Here is an 8114-nt window from a genome sequence, read left to right as displayed (position 1 = left end):
CTTCTCCTTCTGCTCTACATTCAAGACATACCAGCCAAGAAAAAACAAAGGGGACCTGTCTGCTAGAGCACACAGCTGCCGCTTGGCAGAGCAGACCCATCCCCCCACACTTAGAAAAAACACATCTGAAACCCCAAAAAACGTTCAGGCTTTCTTTAAATGTTTGCTCTCCCTAACGGGAACACCTAATGCAACGTTCCCACTTTTCAACCCCAGGATTTTCATGCTTCCTTATTTAAATGTTTATTTTCTCCCTAGCATTTATGACTTATGTCCAATAATTTTTCAATTTGTTTAAGATTTCTTTTAGGCCGGGCGGTGGTGGCACACGCCTTTAATCCCAGCACTTGGGAGGCAGAGGCAGATGGATTTCTGAGTTCCAGGCCAGCCTGTTCTACAGAGTGAGTGAGTTCCAGGATAGCCAGGGCTATATAGAGAAACCCTGTCTCGAAACAAACAAACAAACAAAAAAAAGATTTCTTTTAAGGTTCAAAGTCATCTAATCTACTCCCACAGGTCAAATCAACTATACTGGTAACCACTTAATTAACAAGCAATTTCCTTTTATAGACAAACTGTTACTACTTATCCCAGATACATAATTGACATGAGATTTTCTTCCTCGGCCATTCAGAGTAGACTTAAAGGATGCCTTCCAGAACTAAAATGCCTCACACACCCTTGCTTTTTCTAGGACCGTAGCAACTGACCACGATGTGCTCCCAAACAAACCATTACAGGCTTAATACATGCTACCCGCCCCTATGCAGACATCCTCCTGCTGGGGTTCTGCTCCTCCGTTGTGATTACCCTACAGGCTTATCTCTACAAAAGAAAAGGCCAGTGCCATTCCCACAGATCCAGACTGAGACCGACCACCATCTCCTTAGACCTGCCCGGGGACAACAAGGTGTCCTTCAGACACCTCATCTGACTGAAGACTCCTGAGACATGCTGAGACCCACAGAAGACAGGCTTGGGACCTTCTAGCTATAGATGAACTCTCTTACCAAAGTTAAATGGCTACTAAACTTGGGGAAAGTTACATGATAGTAAGGAAAACATGATGTCTCTCTAGATGAATCAAATGTTGTTTAAAGCCAATGTTAAGGGCTGGAGAGATGGCTCAGCAGTTAAGAGAACTAACTGTTCTTCCAGAGGTCCTGAGTTCAATTCCCAGCAACCACATGGTGGCTCACAACCATCTGTAATGGGATCTGACGGCCTCTTCTGGTGTGCATGAAGACAGTGACAGTGTGCTCACATACATAAATAAACCTTTTATAAAAAAAGATGTCAATTCCCTCACAAACTGTACAACGAATGGAACAATTAATTGGTTCAATAATTCCTTGTCTTCCCAACCCCCACTCTCACCCATCCTTACCCTTCTAGCTTAGTTGTGCTACCCCTCTGGCCTGTGTAGTGTTTTATTTTGATACTTCCACCCCACCCAAAATTTTCACTACAAATGACTCAATCACTACAGTGATGCTTTTCCTTTAAAAAAGTAAAAGGACCGGGCAGTGGTGGCGCACGCCTTTAATCCCAGCACTCAGGAGGCAGAGGCAGGCGGATTTCTGAGTTCGAGGCCAGCCTGGTCTACAGAGTGAGTTCCAGGACAGGGCTACACAGAGAAACCCTGTCTGGAAAAAAAAAAAAAAAAAAAAGTAAAAGGGGGAGATGTGGCACCATGAAAGGTAGCCTGGTTTCCGGTTAAGCTAAAGCTAGAAACCCTGGAGGCCCTGAAGGGAGAGCAGGCGCTTTGCCTATTCCTGGACACCTGGTCCCTGTTAGTAGCCACAGCCCCCCTATAGATTTGTGACCATCAGTCACATAAGGGCAATGCCCCAAGCCTCTCCACTTGTAGAGGACATGACCTGTGGTCACATAGGCTCAAGACAGGTCTCCATTTTAATGAGGTACCTAAAGGCCTGGAGGGCTTAGCCAATAAGCTTTCCTTCCCAGACATTCCTCCCTGCAAAAGGTATTTAACCTCAGGCCCATTCTGAGATGTGGGGTATAGTTTTACGCATCTGCTTTCCGCCATGACAATAAATGCCTTAAAACAATGGACTCTCTCTTTTCATCGGGATCTCCGATGCTGAACCATGGAGATGGTCTTTGCCTATAGAGCCGCCTAATCTTCTGTAAAAGGCCTCTCTGTGCTCCCAGCCACGGCCACCACCAAGCCCAAGCCCAAGCCAACCACCAACAAGCCAAGGATTCTCCAAAAGGGACCAGCCGGTTTTCCCCCTCTGTCCTGGGTCAGATTCAGCCCGTAGGCCCCCACTCTGTTCTCAGCTCTTCCTTGGAATGGCATCCAGCGGCACCTGGGTGTTCAAGAGCCTGAGAACCCCATGGCCTCCGGCCACCTCGTAGGCTTGGGGACCTCCGATCTAGCTCCAGCTGTTCCGCACCTCAGACTGCTCTTCCCCACCCCCATACCGGTGCCCCGAGGCTGGCCCATAGCCCATCACCCACCCGGGGACAGCATGGGGTAAGGGAGGTCAACTTCCGGAGTCTTTCCTCCTTGAGCAGCGTGCCCTGTGGCTGAGCGGACCCACAACCCTACACCTTTCTTCCCTATCATCTCTTTTGCTACAGAAAGAAGCTTGTCCTGGTTCTGATCAATGACACTAAGAACAGATGAGACCCGAGACGGATGCTGAGCAAGCAAAGGCGTTTGTTTTCTCCATAAAAGAAACAGATGTGGGAACTAGAGAAACCACTGAGCAATGAAGAGTACTGGCTGCTCTTGCAGGGGACTCAGATTTGGTTCTTGTTCCCACGTGGTGGCTCATAACTGTTTATAGCTCTAGTCCTGAGGAACTGATGCCTTCTACAGCCTCTGCGGGCGCTGAGTATACTACTCATAGGCAGAAAGGTTTTGTTTCAATTCAACTATAAAACTTAAAAAAGAAACAGATGAGATTGGCCTCACCCTCCCACTCCTTCCTTTTGTGTGAGCTCCAGGGCTGTGACAGCCACCTTGTAACGCCTAAGGACAGAACAAGAAAACTGCCCGATGTGACCACGCATGGTTTTATATTTATTTTTTAATATGTTTCACCTGTGGGCGTGTCCGTGCACCACATGCATGCCGGGTGGAGGTGAGGAGACAGTGTGATTTCCCTAGAAGGGGAGCAGCCATGTAAGCTCAGGGAATCGAACCAGGGTGCTATGCAAGAGCAGCCAGTGTTTTTTACCATGGAGCCACCTCTCCAGCTTCTTGGTGTACATCTTAAATCCTGGAACTTGACAGAGGCAGGAACTCTTGAGTTCCTGGCCAGTCAGGGCTAAATAGCTAGGATCCATCAAAGAAAGAAGGGGCGGGGACAGAAAGGGGGGAGGGTGACGGGAGACAGAGAGAAATGGACAGGGAGAGAGGGAAAGAGGAGAGAGGAGAGAAAGAGAGAAGGAGGGAAGGAGGAAGGGAGGGAGGGAGGGAAGAAGGGGAGGGAAGGAGAGAGAGAGAGAGAGAGAGAGAGAGAACCACAAAAGCCCTGATATTAGAGATCTGGGCTCTTTATATCCGGACTTGTGTGTGAGAAAACCATCACCTCTCAGCTTAGACACCTCTGATTTCTCTTTCTTACACATTCCTGATGCACAGAGATCCGCGTAGAGTCTAACTGTAGAGGACCTGGTGGGATTTCAGTGAACTCAGCTGGTTCAAGACCATTGCTTCTCTTCTCTCTTCTGCTCTGTGGTAAAAGCTAGGTGCTTTCCCAGATGCACAGAGGAAACTGCCTCACACGAGGGAACAGAACTGCCGTTGTTACTCAACAGTCAGCCTGCAGAAGCCAGCCATCTGGGGTCCAGAGGGGTGGATATCAGTCAACTGTCATCGGTCTGTCAACAGAGGACTCAGTCAGGGATGTCTACCCTGTTCATCCAAAGCAGGACCACCTGTGTGTGGCTGCTTGCCTAAATCCACCTTAGGGAAGAGCAGATGACACTTGGCTGGTGGCTTAACTCTTTTGCCTTCCACAAGAATATGATCCCGGATTCCGGAAGAAACAGGAGTGCGGCGTGAACATGGGGAAGCAAAAGAAAACAAGGAAATATGCGACTATGAAGCGAATGCTCAGTCTCAGAGATGAACGACTTAAAGAAAAGGATAGGTTGAAGCCTAAAAAGAAAGAGAAGAAAGATCCCAGTGCACTGAAGGAAAGAGAAGTCCCCCAGCATCCTTCCTGCTTGTTCTTCCAGTACAATACACAGCTGGGCCCGCCTTACCACATCCTTGTCGATACCAACTTCATCAACTTTTCCATTAAGGCCAAACTGGACTTAGTGCAGTCGATGATGGATTGTCTGTATGCCAAGTGTATCCCTTGTATAACTGATTGTGTAATGGCTGAAATTGAGAAATTGGGACAGAAGTATCGTGTGGCACTGAGAATCGCCAAGGACCCGCGATTTGACCGATTGCCATGTACACACAAAGGAACCTACGCTGATGACTGCCTTGTACAGAGAGTAACTCAGCACAAGTGTTACATTGTGGCCACAGTTGACCGTGACCTCAAATGAAGGATCCGGAAGATCCCTGGTGTTCCTATCATGTACATTTCTAACCACAGATACAACATCGAGCGGATGCCAGATGACTACGGAGCCCCTCGCTTCTAACCCTCACCCCACAGGCTCCACCTCCCATTCCTGGACCAGCTCTCGTCATTTAATTAAACGCACTTTCTGATTTTTTTTAAAAAAAAAAAAAAAAAAAGAATATGATCCCACAGTCTGTTTCTCCTGCTAAGCAAATTGTGAAACCCGATGCAAGGCACTTAAGAATTCTTAGAGAGGAGAGCAGGATATAAATGCCCTGAGAGAGGAAACGAGAAAGGAGGTAAAGAGAGAAGGAGAAGGGAGGTGGGTGAAGTAACAAGAAGGATGTCTAAAAACCCCACAAGGAGTCATACTATTAACTACTTGTCAAAAATAATAAATAAAATATAATACAAGTAACTAGTAACTCCATGTGTAAATATACATATAGAGTTTTAATGAACTTTTCTCATCTGGGCTAATGGCACCCCTCCCAAAAGCCAAAGTGATATGTTTTGTAAAACGCAGTATGTTGCAGCAGGAGGGTGTTCCCTAGGAGGCCCAGGCTGAGGTATCCCCCCCCAAGTATCAGCCATATGACAGATCTAATATAAAGTGACATTTATTTGGGGACATGAGAAGGCGGGTTGAGAAGAGAGTAGAGGCAGAGAAAGAGAGGGGACAGAGGGCAGAAAGAAAGGGCAAGCAAATGTGAGAGAAAGAGAGAGAGAGAGAGAGAGAGAGAGAGAGAGAGAGAAAAGGGGGCAGGTCAGAGGAGGGGTCAGAGAAAATGAGAGAGGCCAAACAGTTCTTTTAACAAAACCCCCAATACTAGATATGAGAAGTCCTCTTTTTGAGTTGTTTGTTGGTCAGGATTGTCTAAAACATACATCCCATTGCTGTTGTTCTTGGTTGTCCCCCCAAAATGGAAACTAATCCCCTACTGCTGAAGACACTACACACTTCTGAAATAAGGCCTAGAGACCCAGAGACCCCTGAGCTGGAACTGACCTGAATGGCTCCTCCCTGAGGACTAGCTTTTATGGTTCCAGAAGAGGACATAGAAGCTTCCAAAAGAGGACAGCAACCAACAGTTCTGCCCAGCTAAGATGCCCATGGACCACACTGATGACTATCTTGGCTTAATCACTGTAAGAGCATCAGGACACCCTGCTGCTAAGGTTGAAGTCTGACATTACCGGAAAGCCCTAGCTCAGAAAAAAATGGCAGACTTCCTTTGTCACCAAGGGCTTCTCCTTCTCTAACCTTGTCTGGGAATTTCAAAACCTCCACACTCCCTACCTTCAGAGTGTCATGTAGCCTTGGTTAGATTACAGCTGCAGCTTCTGCCATCTCCCATAAGACACCTTCTCAGCAAGCACCTGAGATTCCTGGAATGGCCTCCCCATGCTAATGAGCTATCTCAGTACTTGAGCCTTCATCCAATGACCTTTGCAACCCTAATATTCCTATCTTCTCCCCCAAAACTATATAACCCTAGATTCACCCCAATAAAGTTGATCTGTCTCCTGGAAGCTAATCCTAGAATGTTGTCATTTCTATTCACTCAAGGGCACTGTGAAACCGTGTTTGTCTGCTCTGCCCCATTTGTCCTTGTGGGCTGGTGGCCAAGGATCCCCAGGGGCGGGAAGGGAGGACCACATAAAGGTTTAATAACACCTTTAATTTTTCTGGGCACTCGTCTCTGCATGGCACATCTCCACCGGACCAGCTGTATCGATGGGAACAGAAACAAGAGCTTCAAACACATCACAGAGAAAATTTGGGTCCCTGTATTTTGATTTTCCTCTACTGGAGCAGCCTCCGAGTAGAAGCTCAACAAAGCTTTGGTTGAACAACCACAAAATAAACCCTACTGGGAGAAAATATGTTAATTGCATATACTTTGGATAAAAGACGGTCTCAATAAGTTATTAGTGATGGTATAAGGTCTGGTGTGGTCCAGTTGTCCTCAAACCTCCAGTCTCTAGCTCCCTTTTCTGGAATTTTAGGCCTATACCATAGGGCCCACTTATGCTGTGCAGGAGATGGAACCCTGTGCCTCATGGCTTTACTACTAGTGCTCTCCACTCTGGGCCTCAGCTTGAGATCATCATTCTTCAATATATCGGTAAAGCATGAGACTCCTAATCTCAGGGTTGTGGGCTCATGCCACACGTAAGGTACCACTTGTTATCATTAAAAGTAAAAAGATGGGCCCGGTGGTGGTGGGGCACGCCTTTAATCCCAGCACTTGGGAGGCAGAGGCAGGCAGATTTCTGAGTTCGAGGCCAGCCTGGTCTACCGAGTGAGTTCCAGGACAGCCAGGGCTACACAGAGAAACCCTGTCTCAAAAACAACAACAACAACAACAACAAAAGTAAAAAGATGGTTGCACCCAATCTGGCTTCTTGTTACAGAGCCGCCATGTTCCGGACTTGGCAAGGCCTGAGGCCATGAGAGGTGGCGTGTTCTCGCTGCTGCCGTGGCTCAGGCTGCCGGCTCAGGTGGGCCAGAAGCACTGGCCCTGCCACCCACGAGAAGCCAGCATGGAAGATGGCTCTGCCAATCTGCCATGCTATCTCCACAAGGTTAGGATGAGCCCAGACCATCCTGCCATCCACGCAGTACTCTGTAGAAAAGAGACTCTAATGCTTAAAGATCAACCAAAAGCTTTATATATTTGGTGACGCTCAATTAGCAAAATGCCCACACAATTGGAGGTGTTACCCAAATAACTAGCCAAGATATAAGTTGTTACCCAGGACTGCTCTCAGTATACGTTTGGTTCTCCATGGCTCTTACATCTCTCCTCCTAGCTCCTCCTCTTCGTTCTTCTCTTCCTCTCCTTAGTCCTCCCACATTAGCTCCTCCCAAAATACCGAGTTTAATGTAGTGGGAAATATACTTGTAGTATATTTCCTACTACATGTACCTGATGCTCACTGGGAGTTTCCAATGCCAGATACAGGATAAGTCAATCATTTCCCTGGATTTTCAAACTCTCAGCCTGTGCAAGGCCCTGGGTTGCATCCCAAGCACTACAGCAGAAAGCCAGTGTCTGTGTCCTGCTCCACACCAGACACTTGGCCCTTTCTGAAAGTCAGGTCTCCTAACAGCTGATCTGCACTCAGGTTCTCTCCCAACACCTGCCCTGCTCCATCCTCCACTGACCCCCTTTAGCCCTGCAGCCCTTCCCTTAGCACCTGAGTCACCTAGAACTACAACTGCTGTCATCATAGGTGACTACAAAATGTTAAGTCACTAATATAAAGGGTTCTCGGCACCTGAAAAGACTCAGTATTGCTAAAATTCCTTCCCTTGGGGAGATGAAAGACACATCTCCCTATCCAAAGGTCCCAAGGACAAATGGAGGTTTGAGCCCACTGAAATTCGCTCACCGAAACTAATGAGTTTATTGGGCTTACTTACAGAGCATGTGTGAGGGGTTATGAGCAGAAGTGTGAGTGACTGCTAAAGCAATGACACTATAAAGTCTGTACCCAGCAGAGATGATGACTTACTTCCCTGTGGTCACATACATGAAGCCTGGCTCT

The 8114-nt window shown here is 47.4% G+C and overlaps 1 pseudogene; it reads left to right on the top strand.

The window, feature by feature from the left end:
* Positions 1-4019: 4019 nt before the first annotated feature.
* Positions 4020-4713, top strand: LOC114620177 (annotated as a pseudogene).
* The last annotated feature ends 3401 nt before the right edge of the window (positions 4714-8114 follow it).

The sequence above is a fragment of the Grammomys surdaster genome, unplaced genomic scaffold, assembly GCF_004785775.1.
Source record: "Grammomys surdaster isolate TR1022 unplaced genomic scaffold, NIH_TR_1.0 166, whole genome shotgun sequence".
Lineage (NCBI taxonomy): Eukaryota > Metazoa > Chordata > Mammalia > Rodentia > Muridae > Grammomys > Grammomys surdaster.
Note: the sequence above shows the minus strand (reverse complement) of the source record. Positions and strands in the feature narration are given on the sequence as shown.